The 18,978-nt window shown below is 34.0% G+C and overlaps 1 pseudogene; it reads right to left on the bottom strand.

The window, feature by feature from the left end:
* Positions 1-14,403: 14,403 nt before the first annotated feature.
* On the bottom strand, positions 14,404-18,748 carry LOC120122105 (annotated as a pseudogene).
* Between the last annotated feature and the right edge of the window lie 230 nt (positions 18,749-18,978).

Raw genomic sequence — 18,978 nt, 5'->3', positions numbered from 1 at the left:
ATTAAAAAGAACAAATTTTTGGTTAAAACGCAGACCAATTTATCTTTTAACTGATGTTTTCTTAAAAACTCTTTTAAAAGATAATTTTTAGGTATTCGACCTACCTAATCCAAAAGGTCGATGACGACTCCCAAAATATTTTAAAACCATTTATTCACATCACTTTTCCCCCCAAGTAAAAATTTGTGCCCGGGCGAAAACCGGTTAAGACAGCTTGGCGACTCCACTGGGGACCTGGTCAAGCTTTAAAATCAATTATAAATTGTCTCTATTAATTAGAAATTAAAAATTCATATATTTAATTTATAATTCTTTCTTTTCAAATTTTTTATATATATACTTATTATTTTCATAATATTTTATATATTCTTCTTTATTACTGTTTTTATTTTACTTTCAGGTATTAAATTTCATTGTTTATTTGTTTGTCAGAAGTTTGAATATTTCTCCTCACACAGAACACGAACATTGCATAACATAAGCTTTATAATCAAGCTTGTCCCTTTTAAGTGGGAGTGAAAGCGACGTCTTTGTGAGAATTTATTCTTTGTGTCAGACCTAGCAAGTAACTTTCATGGTTCATACATCCTATGTCTTCATGAGAATTTATTCTCCGTGTCAAGCATAGGGAAATGTGTCCCCTAAATTAAACTCGATCCGCTTAAGTCTATAATGGACTAGGATTGAGGGTTTGGTAGCCCAAGGGGGCACCAACAAGGACAGTTCGAGTACCTTTACTCCTAGAACTGAAAACCCTGCATATAATAAACCCTAAAAATTCTCCTGATCTAAGACAATACTGAAACCCTGTTCATAGGTGTACACAAAGGAGAAATAAGATTTAGCTTTCAATTTATTTGATTTTATTTTTTCTTCTAAATAAATGCCTGTGTACTAGTAATCATGCGGTTAGGTTTATTTTTCCAAACAAAGCATGGAACTAGAAAGCATGAGGTTAGGATTTATATACCATGATAGATAGAATCTTTTCTTTCCATTAATTGGTACTAACCAATTTATTTTTTCCTTTCTCATTTTTATTTTTTATATATTTTGTTTTGCTCTAACTTGTTTGTATTGATTTCTTTTGTTTGCATTGCATGATCATGACATAACCAGAAGGTGTTGACTTAAAAGATTTGTTCATCAAATTGGAAAGAATTCATAAATGAACAAAAAGTTTTATGATCAAACAAAATATGACGCAACCAAGGAAAGACATCCTGAGGAAACTCCAAGGATAGAAGCGAGCTATGCACACAAAGATTCTGTTATATTAATACCAAAAGTATTACACAAAGATCCTACCATATTGATACCAAAAACAGTCTATGGTAAGAGCATCAGTCGGGACATTCAGAATAAATGAGGATTTTATGAAGCTCAAGCATGTTATTTGAAGGACCAAAACAAGAAATTGAGCACAGAAGTGTAAACCATGCATGAAGATTTCCAGAAGATCAGTCAAGACTTTCAAAATGTTGGCATAGGAAACACCCCAGAATAGTGGATAACAGGGGTCACCAAACTGAAAAAGAACTGCAACATATATGAATATCTTGTCCAAGAACTTCTTGAACACAAAGGTTCTCTTACAAGGAAAAATAAGCAGCTCCGAGAATTGACACAGAAGATGAAGGAAAAAAATGTAACGGAAGAAGTTGCAGTCCAGACAAGCAATATGGCCCATAAGTTGATAGACTAACTTGGCTTTAGAGAAGAAAATGGGAAAGTATTTCCATATATGTAAAGTTTTGTTGAAGTTAGGAATGAAAGCTGTCCCCTACATGTAAAAGTTTTGTTTGATGCACGTAAACTTTTGTGTTTAATAAAATATGTTCTAAGATGATCACTCTTGAGTAACACCTTTTCGTACATGCATTTGCATTTTGCATCTTTGCATTTTCATTTTGTATTTGTTATTTGCTTTTATATTGCACAATTTGCATTCTTATTTTTATTTCTATATTCACATCTTTGCATTTGCATTTTCATTTGCATCTTTTCATTTTTTATGTTTGTATTTACATTTTCATTTTTGCATTTGCATCTTTGCATAGTTACATCTATATTTTCAAACTTACATCATACATTAAAACATTCATTCATTAAAATAAGGATTTCAACCAAAGTGATCTTGGTTCTTCCTTGTAGCAAAAACGCTTAACACAAGAAAAATGTCTAAAAAACGGAGGATAGGCTAACTAAATTTGAGATAGAGCAAAAAGAGAGACATGAAGAATTGAGGAGCAAGTTGGCACAAATTGAAACTAATACCGCAAATTCTCAGATCGATCTACTGAACAATATGAAAGAAATGATTGGGAAGCACCAGACTGCTAGAAAGAGTTTTGTTGAAAATCCCACAAATCCTTTGGGTGTTACACATGTTCACATTCTTGAACACACTTCTGTACATCAGGAAATCCAATCACCAGTTCACTTCACTGTTAAAAACCCCACAATATCAGGCTGGAGCATCGTTCCCCACTGATTGTCCTATTGCTTTTGGATTGAAGCTAGATGAATTGTGTACTGATAATGAGATCTCTGACCCAAATGAATTAGTTTAGAAGAAAACACTCATCCAACAACTGAAAAATGTAGAAGAGGTGATAAAATCTAAAGAGATGGTTGAGTCATTTTATGGGTTTGACGCCAAAGAGCTAAGTTTGGTCCCCGGCTTAGTTCTCCCCACCAAAATTCAAAGTTCCAGATTTTGAGAAGTATAATGGGACCACATGCCCTTCATATCATATCACTATGTACTGTCGTCGTATGAATGGCTATGTGGAGAACGAAAAGTTGTTGATCCACTATTTTCAATATAGTTTATCTGGGTCTGCATCCAAGTGGTATAATCAGCTAAAACGTACTCAAATACGTTCTTGGAAAGACTTAGCTCAAGCTTTTTTTGGTCAATACAAGCACATGGCTGATATGGCCCCTAATCGAACAATGTTGCAAAACATGAATATTAAGTGCAATGAAAGCTTTCGACAATATTCACAACGATGGAAGGATGTTGCTTCTCAAGTGATCCACCATTGACTGAAAATGAGTTCACTACTTTGATCATCAGTACATTAAAATTTCTCTATATTAATCACATGATAGGGGTTTCCCCTAATAATTTTTCTGACATTATCATGAGTGGAGAAATGATCGAGATAGCTATCAAGAATGGCAAGATAAGAGGCTCTGACAATACTGACGTAGAGAAAGAATCTGAGATTAATGCAGTGAGGTCTTGTTCAGTTAAACGTGGTAAAGTGATCAAGAAGAAAAAGAATGTGCAGGGTTTTCAATTTCCTTCCTTCTACTGTTCGAGTGAAAAATTGCATCCAAAATGCTCTCAGCCAGATTAACTACTCCACGACTTGTTCAGCCACAGTGGCCTCTAAATGAGAATTGGACCTATAGGGATGTTCCTTTGATAAACCAAACTGGAATTTCAAATTGTTCAGCTAAGGTTCCTGGTAACCTTGAGGGAAATTTCCAAGATCCTTTAGAGCAAGCAATTCAAAAATGCAAGGTAAAAGAAGGGGTTAAGGTTCAATACTCAGAAATCGTTGCCTCAACAGAGACTAATGTGACCAAATCCTGCGAAGAATATCGGGTGCAAGAAAATGGGAAAAGAAATCAAAAGGCTCCCATGTAGGTAATTCGAGATTGGCACATAGGTCTAAGAAAGAATGAGGCAGATATAACCCAGAAGACACCTCAGATACCTATATCAAATTTTCTGAAAACCAGTAAAGCAAGGGGTAACTTAAGGAGTCTGGTTAATACTACCCCAATTATAACTGAAATGACCATCCAGAACCCCCTCGATCACAGGAGAGCATTTAGTCGTTCAAAACGATCAAGGAAAGTGATAATCTCTCGAGCAAGAAAAACTCTAAAGGTGTTTCAAGAATCTATCTCAGATTTGTACCCTCATTTGGTTAAAGGCCAATACATTACACCAAGATTGGTGAAAGTGTCACCAAAGCGTTATGCCCATTGCTATGATCAAAATAGTTTCTGTAATTTTCACTTGGGAGTATTTGGGCATTCAACAGGGAATTGTTGGTCACTGTTAAAACAAATAGAGACGCTCATTGACAAGGGAGTCTTGACACAAGAAATGATCAAGAAATGGGGAGAAAATAAGGATGACAATCCTGGACCAAGTACACACCCGACATTCGAGGAATGATAGAGAAAATTAAATAAATAAGTGGAAGTTGTTATCTATCACTGTAGTACTTTCTACTTTCAGCATCTTGTTTGAACATGTTTTTGTTCTTTTCTCCGCTTTTTGTGCAATAAATAAATTTGTGTTGCTTTTATGGTTATGAGCAAGGAATTAAATTTTAATCTTGAAGTTTTTGAGTATCAAGTAGATTAAATATTCTTTTTCAAGAATTATAGATCTTTGGCAAGTGGAAAATTATACATTCCATATACAATGCCAATTACTTGACCCTTACTAAAATCAAATCTTGGCCATACATTTATCTGAGACTTTGAAGTCATGTCTCTACCTATTTTTGAGACACCAAATCCAGATGTTTACCTTCTCAGGTACTTGATTGGTTCATTACCTTCCACTTATACACGACTTCCAAGTCACACCTTTGTCCTTTCAAATACAAAACCATCATAAACCAAAAGACCTCAAAAGAACTAAACTTTCAAATTATCCGTCAATCTTCCTACAAGAAGAGACGAGATGAGGTATCATGATCAACTTATCGAAGATAATTTCGAGTAATTGAATACTCAAAGAATAAAGAAAAAAGATTGATTTAGATAAATATATCATGCATTAATTACATTGTTTTCATATAAATAAAGATTAATCTTGAATATTCATCCCCTAGGGATACCTCTTTTTACAAAAGCTTCTGTGTATGAGATGACGAACGGCATTGTTTCATTTATCCTTTCAAATATATATATCTCTTGTTGTCCCCTTTTGAGTCTATAATATTTTTTCCTGATTCAACCTTAACCAAGGATCACCCTCCACATTGGGGGGCAGGGTTAGGGGTGTTCATTCGGTTAAAACGGTAGCCGACCGAACCGAATTAACCATAACCGAATTAACCAAACTTTTTTTTTCTTTAACCATTAACCGAACCGAATTTTTTTTCGAACATATTAACCGAACCGAAAAATTTCGGTTAATTCGGTTAATTTCGAATTAACCGAATTTTTTAAAAATTTTCTAATTTATATAAAATTAAATATTTAAATTCAAAAAAAGTTTATAATTAATTTAAATATATAATTATAAAATAAAATTTTAGATAAATTTTTAATAATTAATATTGATTTAAGTTTAAAGTTATTGGATCTTAAATTATTAATTGGGTTTTAAATGGTTGGGCTTAGCCCATATGTTATATATAATATTTAATATTTTTTAATTAAAAACAGTTTACAAATAATTTAAATATATAATTATAAATAAAAAATTTATATAATTTTTAATTAATAATATTTTTAAGTTTAAAAGTTATGGATCTTAAATTATTAATTGAGTTTAAATGATTGGGTTGAGCCCATATGTTATATATATATTTAATATTAAAATTTATTTCGGTTAATTCGATTAATTCGGTTAATTAACCGAATTCGAACGAATTAACCGTTAACCGAATTCTAAAAATTTTCTTAACCGTTAACCGACCGAACTAATTCGGTAACCGAACCGAATTAACCGAACTAATTCGGTCGGTCGGTTAACGAATTAGTTCGGTTATTTGAACACCCTAGGCAAGGTGAAGGATTTTGCTCACAGGAAAAAATTGTCAATTACAAAGGCAAACGAATTAGTTCGGTTATTTGAACACCCCTAGGCAAGGTGAAGGATATTTGCTCACAGGAATAAAGATTGTCAATTACAAAGGCAAATCTTCATGAAATGAAAAGAGTTTTGAACTACAATGTAGGTCAAATACAAAGTGCTTGAAGATCAATCCAATCAAGAATAACGAAAGAATTTTTGAAATGCAAGAGGAAAAAGAGGTTCTCAAAGCAAATTAAGTCCTATATTCATTCATCATCAAAAAAAAGGAAATGAAAAAGAAAAAAAAGAAAAAAGAAAAAAAGGAAAAATTGAATCAAGATGGGTTACTCATTGAGCTCAAGCTACAAGGTTGATCAGTGCAATTAGTTCAAGATTCATATTCAACAAGAAGCGCAAGAAATACTGCAGATGATGAATATCATATGAAAGGATCCATAAAAGAAATGATGAAAGACGAGTAACAAAGCAGATCCAAGTCAAGCAATGCAAGATTTTTAAATAACATTTTGGAACCAAAGAGGATTTGAGTTGAAAACCTGAAAATATGGCTCGAATATCGAATGGTGCAACAATGACATAAGAGATGATCTTAAGCTCTTGATGAAGCACCGCATATCCCAAAGACGTTCCTAAGATTCTGGAACCAAGAAGTATCTCTATGAGATAAACATAACAACCATTTCTTCAAGTTAATGAAAGTTCAAAGATACATATATCCTAGACCAACCTGAAGAGTCCTTACTTTACCAGAATCAACCTACACCTTAAATCAGTCAATAATTTTAACACTTGCCTTAGGACTATGATTTTTTTTATTTAAAAGAGTAGTTGATTTATTTGATATTCATTAAACTCATGTTTTATGATTTGATTCTATTGTGAACTTGTAATGAACAATACTTTACAAAATTCTTTCATTCTTGGATAAAAAATGAGAAAAAAACATTTTCAAACAGGACAGTCTCAAATAAGGAAAGTCCTTGAAGCAAGTTGTTGTCTATTCTACCTCTATTGAAGAAAAAGAATGGACGAGGCCATAATGATGAAGCATTTAACTTTCTTGAAAGTAAGTGGTCCAAGAAGCCAGAAAGTCTGGAGAATTGAACTTGTAACGCTCTCCTGTGACATCATTAACAATCCATCAAGAAAGATTATCACTTATCTCATGCTGAGGGCGATAAGCATCACCAGAAAAACTATTTTCCCAGCTATCATCCATGTCTAGCAGATTCTCCATCACAGAGTTTAAGTCCCATTAAGGTGTATTATGGGAATGAACAAGTCACCACTTGCACTCTTGTTATACCATGATATTGGCTCAAGTCTTGATACATCATTACTACTTCTTCCATGTCGATCATTTTCCTTATCAGTATTATATTCATTATATCCTTCAGAAGATTGTTGAACTTGAAATTGAGAACTTATGGCACAGAATAAGACATTGGAACAGATTCTACACTTGTAGACCTTTCATATGGAGTAACGTTGGTTACAGGATTCCAAAAGTAAAGATAACCAGATTTACTATCAACTAAAACTTTCCATGGTTCGGTAAGAGTGGGATATATAGGTGTGTATCTTGAAGAAGCAGAAGAGGCAGACACTATAGCAGTCATTGCAAGAAAATGCACCAACAAAAATCTTCTAGTTCATCTCGATGATGTTTATTTCTTCTGGTAAGGTTGTTACACTAGATGCCACTGACAACAAGGTCGAATTCGCCAAATTTACTCATCGATTGCTTCAACTGATCATCATTCAGTTCTTGCACATTTTCTTTCAAATGTATGCTAAGCCGGTAAAGGACAACCTCTGCACCACCGATCCCAGAGAAAAGAGACAGGACATTGATACCATCGGGGATCATGTCTCTAGCAGATCCTCCTCCTTGTGTATGGTTTTTAGGGAAACCTAGAAGCATTTCCACCTCATCAGGTTCAAGTGGAAAAACTTTATTCCTTCCAACCCATACCAGATTCCATTTTCGGCACTTATCAAGAACATACTTCTGGACACTCGAAGATGGCTCATCGTCATAAGCTTCAAGAGCCTTACAGATCCTTTCTGACAATTTGGCACTTCTTGTACATGTTTGTAAATAATTTAACTTTGTTCTTGGATCCCAGGAAGGCCATCATTTTTTTGTCAATGGAAAAGCATTATGTATGGTGAGTGGAGGAAGTTGAATAAGAGGAAATATGTTCTCAATTGACAGATTATGAATATAGCCCCTTTTCCGTGCAGCAGCACAAAAATACTTCGAATCTACAAATTTTGGCTCTACATCGTATAAGTACCGTGACATTCCAAACACCAACTAGAGCAAGTGGCATGTTCTCGTAGTAGAAATAAGGATGCTCAATAGTATCTTCTGGAAGTATTCTTTGAGTTATCTAATATGATTCGGTAGGAACCCCAAAACCAATCATTGGATTTGGAAGATGAACTGCATGATTGTCTTCATTAAGAAGCTTCTTTTCAAGCTTCCTCTGCTTCTTCCTTTTCCAAAACAAATAATAGCCCGAGTTTCACCGTTTCTTGTAATTGGGGTCATTGCATAATGGCTTCCTATCTTCTACCGGAAGAAGTGCGTCAGCAGCCTTAGCCATTTGAACAGCGCATATAAAATTTGTCAACTCTGCAATTGATGAATTCGGACCACATCTCTCCATGGCTATTGAAGCCTCAGCCTCTGAGTACCCCATTTTTGTCAAGTATAACAGTTTATTCTCCTCATCAGAATTAGAATTCAGGATTTCCTCGGTATCAGAAGAACTATCAATATCTGTGAAATCATCCTGAAAGATCGCTTCATAATCAGAGAAAAATATATTCCAGAAACAACCTTCACTGAAAACAAGGTTCATTGTGTCAGCCTGGAATGAATTACCAAGCGAATTATATCACTCTGTCCGACTAGATCCCTCCAGATCCAAAAAAATGGGCACTTCATTCAGAAGAGGAACATATCTCAGACATTTCCGTCTGAATGATTGATTACTTCTTAAGTTTGTGACAACATGAAGAGAATTCCTCAAGTTACTTGACAACTGCTGTTTAGTGACACCAGAATGAGAGTATTCGAGATAAACAGATTTGGGGCACGAATAAAACCACAAGTACCCACAACAGTGCATTGTAAAAATTAGACCTCGTGGGGATCATAATATTCAAGTCAACAGACATTGAAGTAAATCAGAAGCAAAATATTGGGGCATCTCGAAAGCCCATTTCAAATATAAATGATTCATGTGGGGCATTCTGAAGGCCAACGTCAGCATGAATATTTGGCCATTTTTGAAAGCTCACATTAGCAAGAAGCAAATGTTGGGGCATGCTGAAAGCCCATTTCAATCATAATCATGAATGTTGACGCATTTTGAACGCTTGTATCAGCAAATGTTGGGGCATGCTGAAGGCTCATATCACGTGAAAAGATCATTGCTTTGAGCAAATATTTCCAATAAGACAGAAAGGTATGAAGAATGAAAATGGTGAATCAGTGACAGTCAAGCTGACTATACATAATTGCTTTGTTCATCATGTAGTTGTATTAGGGTCCTGGTGTTGAACAAATATTTACTCAGCAAGTATGGTTTCAAATACCCAATCTTCTTAACCATGTGTCACATGACAGCGTGTTTTTTGTTAAGCTGCATCACGGTTGCATGGATAAAGATGGTCCCCAGGCAGACCATTCGATCCAGACTTCAGTTCCTCAAGATCTCGGCTTTGAATTTGATCTTTTGTGTGTCAGTGATGATTAGAAATACTTCTTTGAGATTTCTAGCAGTTAGTTTCAATCATATTATTGGGGTTACGAAGCCGTTTTTCACAAAAATTTTTGCCTACTTGTGGACATTGAAGAGGAAGGCTCGAGATTATGTATATTACCCTTATTCCCATTGTTACTGGGGTTATCATTGTCAGTCGAGGTGAACTGAGTTTTCATCTATTTGGTTTATCATGTGCGTTTCATCTACAGCAGCAATAATCCCAGGGACCTTCTTCTGTACATGGATCCTATAGCTGATGTGTTTCTACTTCATACAACACTCATTATGGAAGAAAACGTGATTGTCATCACACTTTGCCCTTGCCCGAGATGATATCAAGATCAATTGGTATCTCTTTTTCAATTCAGCACTAGCATATTTTGTGAATTTGACCAACATTTTGGTCATGAAACACACCAACATCTCACTTCTATTCCCACTGAGTTTTTTTCTCAAGTGGTCTTGTGGCATCATACAAAAGCTTTGAATACTGTGCAAAGAGCTTCATTGATCAGAAATATGTGCAGAAACCACAAAAAAGGATTAATGTGTTGTCAAATACTTTACGAACATCTGGCCAGAAGCCACAAGAAATGATGAATGTGTTATCAAAAGCTTTACGAAAATCTGGGCAGAAGCCACGAGAAAATATGAATGTATTGTCACATGTTTTACGAACCAGTGATTATGGTGTTGAACCAATGTTGTGATCATATGGTATTTCCATTTGTTGATCCAAGATAAAGCCTATCTTCTTCAACCCCAAGGTTAGAAGTGAGATATGATGAAGATTTCTTTCCACAGAAGGAAAGTTGAAAATTTTAACAACAAGAAACTAGTGGAGTCAACTAATGTTGAACGATAGGTATTTGTTAAACATATCGACATGATATGGTCCAAGTTGCCTTGTTCGAGATCTGATTAGATGTGAAGACATTAAAGGAATTAGGATAAATCCTCCTTATGATGTGTTTCTAGAGTCAAATCAGAACAGATTCTACTCTCCTAATTAAGTTGCTGAGTCAGGCATATCTACATCTACATTCTTCAAATATGATAGATTTTCTCTTCAAATATGATAGTTTCTCTTTTCAAATATGAAAGCTTTATTGGATTTTTACACAAGTTCGGATGAAGAAAGCTGATTTTATCAAAGACAAAATAGGGCATCAAAGTCATAGTTCTGACTACGACAAGAGTTCCATAAATGAAACATTTTTTCTGAGACTTTCATGAAGCAAAGAAGACACAAAGATTGATCTTCCAAATCAGAAATGCCAGCTTGAAATGACATTTTGACCAAGTAAAGGAAGACCAAATTTGCCACTTTAGAGTAAAAAATACACTCAACATTCATGCATCATATTTAGGCATTTGCAAAAATATGGGCATTTTCATTCATTTTATCCAGTTGAATATTTGACAGGAATTTCAAAGATTTTAGCAATGATTTGAATCCATCACTTAATGGATCAACATGCCAGGTAGAGTTCATAATGAGAAGAACTCATCTGAAGAAGGAAGAATAAGTTCATAATGAGAAGAATTTATTCAACCTTTTGCTCGAATTCATCACTTGATGGATCAGCATTGCCAGGTAGAGTTCATAATGAGAAGAACTCATCTGAAGAAGAATGAAGAAATTCATAATGAGAAGAATTTGTTCAACCTTTTGCTCGAATTCATCACTTGATGGATCAGCATTGCCAGGTAGAGTTCATAATGAGAAGAACTCATCTGAAGAAGAATGAAGAAATTCATAATGAGAAGAATTTGTTCAACCTTTTGCTTGAATTCATCACTCGATGGATCAACTTTTCCAGAGGAAGTTCATAATAAGAAGAACTCATCTAAAGATAAAGAAAAGTTCATAATGAGAAGAACTTGTTCAACCTTTTGCTCGACTCTATCGTAGAAAGAGATAGATCAACATCAATATTTCCAAAAGGATTTCATAATAAGAAGAACTCATCTGAAGAAGAAGAGGAAGTTCACAATGAGAAGAACTGGTTCAACCTTAGTTCAATTCATCACATATGGAGTTGAATCAACAACACCTCACTCGAGGGATCAACATTTCCAGTGGAGAGTTCATAATGAGAAGAACTCATCCGATGAGGGAGGAGAAGTTCATAATGAGAAGAACTTGTTCGACCTTTTTCTTGATTCTATCATATAGGAAGAGATATCAACATTGACATTGTCATTCTTAATTAAATCCATTGCAGAAGGAGGATGATCATCATTCCCAGTGGAAGAGTTCATAATAAGAACTCGTCCGAAGTGAGCAAAAAGTTCATAATGAGAAGAACTTATAGCTCAAAAGTTTGAACAATTCAAGTTAAAAATGATGCTTTATGTTTTTACTCCATTCCTGTTCCACAACAATGAGCAAAGAGCGGCAACTGTAAGCACCATTTTTACCCGAGCAGCCCCTACACGTTGTAGTTCCAGCAGCTTCCAGCAAACGATGGCAGCCCCTCTACGTCCCCGTTACAGCAGCTTCCAGCAAGCATATCAAGCACACACGTTGCAGCTCTATGGTGAGTCACCACCATAGTTTGGTGACTCACCGAAAGCCATCCTTAGGACCGGTCTAAGAGCAACATCATTAAGGCTTATAAAAGTCATTATCTGTGAAAAAGAGAAAAAAAAAGACCACGAACAGAGGAGGGGGCAGAAAGCACAACCAACAACACAATAGAAATAAAAGAAAAGAAATGAGAGAAGAACTTACCCTCGGAGAGCCCAAACGTCACCGGGAACTGTCGGTAACCGAAGGTAATCTTCGGTTTATTATAGATCTGGAGCTATTAAGGGATTTTTAGGGGTAAATAAGGGTGGATTCGATTTAAGGATCGAATAAGCTTCGATTTGGGGATTTTTTAAAATTTCCGGCCAACGCGTACGGTGGCTGGCGGTGGAGCAAGGTGGTCGGCCGGTCCACAGGCTCTTTCCGAGCGGAGGCTTTAAGAGAGAGATGAGAGAAATTTTTTTCTCATCTAGAGAGAGAGAAAAAAGTGAAAAATGAGAAGAATGAAGGAGTTAAGGCTGGTTAAAGGGTATTTATGTCGTTTTGGTGAGGGCCTCTGTGTTTCCCGCATGGGAAAACCATACGCATTATCCCCCTGATTTTGTAGACTTCTATTTTAGTCACTAAATTAAGTTTTTGAGCATTTTAATTTTGTTCCTGAATTTTATTTTAATATATTTTAGTCATTTCCCGTAATTATGTAATTTAGGGTAAATAATATATTTAGCCCCTGTAATTTTATTAATTTTTAATTCAGTCCCGAATAATTAATATAAGATAAATCATATTGGTAATACTTAGTTTTATAATATTTTGAATTAGAGCTTTTAATTTTAATATGTTATAATTTAGTCCTTAATTTTAATACTTTCATTTATTTTACAAGTTTTATTACCTTTTATATTTTAATAATATAGTTTTAATTTTATTTATTTTAGTCATTATTTATTTATTTTTATATGTTTATATATTTAATTATTATTGTTATTATTATGTAGTCATATAAATATATATAATAAATAATATTTATTTACTTATTTTTATTTTTTATATATATATTAAATAAAAATCCTATTTAAAAATTAATTTTATATAAATTACTTTTAAGAAAAATAATCATATTTAATATTTATTTATTTTTTAATATTAAGAAATGGGCTGTCTTAAAGCACCGAGAAGTCATTTTCTTATATTCTTAAATAAATAAATATCATATTTTTATAAATTATATATATTAATATATTTTAATTATTTTTAGAAAAATGTTTTATTAATATTTATTTATTTTTTAATATTAAGAAATGGGCTATCTTAAAGCACCGAGAAGTCATTTTCTGATATTTCTAAGTAAATAAATATCTTATTTATAATTTTAAGAAAATATATATATATTAATATATTTTCTTAAAATTATATTAATAAATAACAAGATTATGAATTAAATATATTTTTGAAATTTTTAATTTCTAATAATAGAAACAATTTATAATTAATAAGTATTAATTTTGGGTATTGTGAAGGTGTTAATCCTTCTCCAAACGTAATCGGCCACGAATCCCTTTTTATTATTAAAAAGAACGAATTTTTTGGTTAAAACGCAGACTAATTTATCTTTTAACTGATGTTTTCTTAAAAACTCTTTTAAAAAATAATTTTTAGGTATTCGACCTACCTAATCCTAAAGGTCAATGACGACTCCCAAAATATTTTAAAACCATTTATTCTCATCACTTTTTCCACCAAATAAAAATTCGTGCGCGGACGAAAACCAGTTACGACACCTATGATGTGTATTGTAATTTTATTTCTAGTTATGAACTTTTAAAAAATTAACACATACTAGACGAGATTTTATTTAGTAGCATCCATTTAATAGGATTGAGCTATAGTCTGATATGCAGGTACTCATGATCTATTAGAAGCGTTCGTGGATTAATCCGGGTTGAGTTCGGAGATCTAGATAAGGAATATATCTTGCCAAAACAAAAATTATGAAAAGAAAAATCTGCACAAGAAAAACTCTTGTTTAAGAATAAAGAGACTACAAATGTTGAATCCCGAACCCGAACCCGAACCCAAACATGGTAGTACGAAGGAATGTCAACTTTTATAAATAGATTATAAAAACTATTGGGATAACAAAATGAGGTTTTGGGTTGGGTTGGGCCATGCCCGGATTGAACCTAAGCAAAGGAAAAAATTTATTATTAGGGGCACCAACTTACTAGTTTTATTTTCCAGCAGTGTTCCATCCCAAAGGGGGATCAGAAGGCAGAACATTGTATTCTAAACTCCACTGATGCTTTAAAAAATTGTGAGCTTCTGAATCAAATTTTGCATTTGTTCGTCTACTTCAACTTTAGACCTGCAAACCAATCACCATGCCTTCAGTCAAACCTCAAGCATCAAGGCACATCTATATATATATATATATATTCAACATAAGCATGTTATATATTCCCTTAAGGCCTAACCAAAGAGAGAAATCAAAGGAACAAAAACTTTCTCCGTTGTTTCACAATGAATGATGAATTCATTAATATGTTGCCTCTTCAGTTTTCTTGGAAGATTTCCCGTACCTTTAACAATTATATGATGGATAAGGCTGTTGAAATTACAAAGCCATTAGCCTGAACAACAGACGAGTGGCAAATATTACGAATTCTGTTTCTACGAAGAGAATTCGGGCCAATTCCTGCCTTATGAGCTGCAATTACACCAACGGCTTCCCAATAGTTTTTAACCTTAATCTGCACAAAAGATAGCACTGCATTCAAGTGTTTACACTTTCGGTTTTAATGCCAAGTATGATTCTACTGCCTCAAATTACTGCACGTCATTTTCATCCAAACGATGATCACAACAAACTAAGAGTTCAAGGAAAAATATCTTCAATATAAGTATTAAATTCTGATAAGCACTGAAACTACGTAGCCTGCTTTAACAAAATAAAAATTCTGCACACAACAGGACGGACAAGCATCTTTCCTTAAAAGACCAATGGCAGATAATCTTGCTTTCATCAGTGTATCTAGAATAATAAACAAATGACTATGAGGTCGGAGTCAATGAAACTGACGGGGATAATTAAACCGTGCTAATGAAACACATTAGATTTTCCCTCTTTTTCCCTTCCATTTTTTGGTTCTGTGAAATATTTACTTGTGAATCTTGCAATAACGTCAGATTCGTTACTCTTGTCTATCTCACTCATTGTAGCGCAATCACTCTCTACTGTTAAATTTTTTTTTTGAAGGGAGACCAAATGTGTAAACAATACTACAAGAGGCATAGAGAAGACAGAATAAACATGTGCTTCACAACGGATTCTAGAGAATATTATTATACAACCATTACGCGTCATTGGTGATATATAAACTATAGAGTGAATAGAAAGAAACTGAACAAAAAATTAAGCCAAAAATGAGATGCCATACCACTTTGATCCCAAGTTTATCTGCAGTGTCATTTAGAACTGTTTCATTTTCCTCCACACAAATTATTAGAGGCTGTAAACAGAAAAAAAAAGGGGGTGGGGTTAAGGAGAGAAGAAAGGAATGTCAATATATAGAATTTGCAGCAAATTAAAGTTACTAATGGTTAACACTTAACAATCTTAACATTATAAGATGTTTTTGGTCAACCAAGAAAGTATGGAGTTAAAATGCTAGTAACCACATTTGCCTTCAGTTGGTAGAAATGAAAGGAAAGGAAAAGTTTTAATCTAATGGTTGAACTACAAATTACACATATTTTATGAATCTAAATCATTAGATTAAAATTTTTTCCTTTTTTACCATAAAAGGAAAAGCATAGATAATTTGCCAACAAATTTGTACCTTACTTCTCTTGCTTCTTGCAAAAGCAAGAGCACCTTCTCCTCCACAAGCATCTATTTGAAGAATAACACTGTCAACATCACTTGCCATGATACAACCCTTTGCTGAGGCCTCCGGGTTTCTAACCAAGTGCTGTGGTGCATTACTAAGTCCCGCAAGGACACATAAAACTATTTGAAAACAAATTAAATTCAGAAGTGGCTTAGGCAGCATCCAACATCCCTTCTGAATTAAAGATGAAAACCAAATTGGTAATCAAATGAAACATAAAAAGAGAAATCATATGCAAAATTTATCCATGGAGGGATGAAGGCAAGCTATTGAAATTTTTAGAATTAAACTATGAAGGCAAGCTATTGAAATAGAATTAAACTATTATGGGTTTAATTGTAATTTTAATGTAAATTTAGGATATTTTAGATAACTTAGGTTATTTATTAGTTAATATTTTGATTAATTCTCAAGTACTAGGGTTTTAGGGTGACTAGCTATTGTGTTTTTATTAGTGTTAGGGTTTAACTTATGAACGCCTATGCTTTTAGTTTCAAGGAGGATTTATTTTTGACACATGGATTTTGATAATTTTTTAGGATTTCAGAATATCAATGGAGTGCTATAGTTTGAAAGTACTCCTTAGGCTGTTATACACCAATAATTTTCAACTTAATATAGTCCATAACGGCAGCAGATCATCAGTTCTCATAAATTTAGGGACTTATCAAAGCTTATGTTATTTCAATGTCCGCTAGGTTTTGGTTTATGAGATACTGATATTTGAACAATAAGGTTTAAGAATTCATGAGACTATGGTGATTTGGGTCAAGATTTACAGACTAGTACTTGAGGCTATTATTATTATCTGAGAGTACTTGTTCTATGTCAATAAAGCTCATGTATCTTAATAAAGCTTGGAAATGCAAGGGAAGTTATAGCCATGGCTCAAGCAGTTCTCATCAGTACAGAGCCAATTTAAAATCAATTTTAATGGAAATTTTAAATTAATACAAATCACCAACAAGAGAACAGAAGGCTGTGCACAGGAAAAAGGAAAGGGAAGAAAGTGTGGCATTATTAGCATCTATTATTAATCTATGATATTCAAAAGCCAACAATTGCAAAACTAATTAGAGGACTTCTTCTAACCATGTCAATAGTCATGTAATTTGAATAAACATCTAATTAGAATACTTTCCGAAACGGTAACATAATAATTTTTGCATTTTACTCAAAAAGTCAAGGAGGAGATATGATTGCCTTACCACTTCATCTGGAAAGCACCCAACAACTGCAACAGCATCCACTTGTGATCGTTCGACTAAATTCTCAACAGCCTGCAGTAAAGAATCAGGGTGTTTATCCAACCTGTTGATTGACCAGTTGTTGGATTGATCCACTTTTCTACCTGCGAAACTTGTTTTAGTTTACAGAGAATCAGGTAATTCTCTTCCTTGGCTTTTATAAAGTCAAATTTTCTCATTAACAAAGATCAAGAACAACAATATTAAGCAGTGACATGCCAGCTCCAACCTTAAAAGTTACTCCCTAAAACATGAAAGCAATAGTGCAGTTTGATGCAAGGAGATGCAATTTATAATACACTGTAATTTGGTGTTTATCTTTTCTAGCCGGTAGAGTACCAGAAAAAACTATAAAATTCTATTGCGTGTAATATTTTTCAGTTTGTGTTAAGTGTTCAGAGCTTTAAATATCTTTTCTCAACTAAAGCAAATTGGTACCTCTAATGGGGTGTCAGTGACAGCATATTCAACAACTGGCAATCCAAGGGAAGCCTTTGTGGAATCAGCCACTTGCAAATGGCGGATTCAAAGATGCTCTTCTATGCCAGCATCAAGAACCAATCCCACCTAAATCGAGTCAAAATCTCGGAAAGGTTAAATGATAGAAACCTAAAACAACCAACTATAAAACTCTAATATTGTAATAATGCATATCACGTGCCAACTCAAACCGAATATCCATCATTTTTTTTCAAATGCATCAAAATCCTGCTGATTTCCTTTTTGTTTCCTCTCCTTTAACCCTTAAAACTCTTATTTTTTCGACATTATGATTTTTTATTAACTTGCAGCATTACAAATCATAAAAGAGTTCAACATTTATCAACAAAGACTAAATCATTGAAACTCAAACCTAAAAACAAATTTTCAAACGAAAAAGGAAAAAGGAAAAAGGAAAAAGGAAATGAGAAATTAAGAATAGACAAAACCTTGTTTTGATGAACAGGTTCAAGAGCCCATAAGCCGTGGGCGAATCTGTCCAGAGCATAAACCTTTGATATACATTACATTAGGCATGGGCCAATATAACATTGCTGCATTTAAAACCTGAAAAATTGTAACAGTATTAATTCCATCCCATAAAATTTAATTTATTTGAAACCTTAACGTAGAACGGCAAAAAAAAGGCTTAGAAGCTTAGATTAGGATTTGAAATAAGACAATCAACAACGGAGGATAAGGCGCGAACAACAGGCAAAGCATCACCGGTAAATCCCCCGATGCTGGCCCTCACACCCGTCGGCATTAACATTACGCTTGTGTACTCCCTCTTACACTGAATCCGCTCCCGAAAAAAATTATATGAATGTTCTACAATCAAAAAATAAAAAGGTTGAGAGAATCGAGTCACTGACTTTGTTAGCGGAGTGAGGAGCGTAGCAGGTGATAGGAGGCCGGATGGACGATCGTGATTTGATGACGAATTGATTACGATTCGGAAGCGATTGCCACGGACGGCATAGATTGAGCGATGCCGTTGCCGCCATTGTTTGGCGGGAGAAAAAAAAATTAAAATGATATAGTAGCTGTTTTGGCTGGACTACCTTAGAATTTTAACTTTTGGATGACCAAAAGAAAGAAATGATGGATAACGCAAGCAGCAAAGCCTTCGAACTCTCTCCAATTTTGTATTGAATTGACGATATTGACCCTATTCTTATACTTGGCCCGGGTGATCTATCAGGTCCGAGTCCGATGTGGACAATAAATTTTATGGTAAATTACGAGT

The sequence above is a fragment of the Hibiscus syriacus genome, unplaced genomic scaffold (assembly GCF_006381635.1).
Source record: "Hibiscus syriacus cultivar Baekdansim isolate YM2019G1 unplaced genomic scaffold, ASM638163v2 tig00110384_pilon, whole genome shotgun sequence".
In the NCBI taxonomy this organism is placed as follows: Eukaryota; Viridiplantae; Streptophyta; class Magnoliopsida; order Malvales; family Malvaceae; genus Hibiscus; species Hibiscus syriacus.
This window is presented reverse-complemented; position numbering and strand designations above follow the sequence as displayed.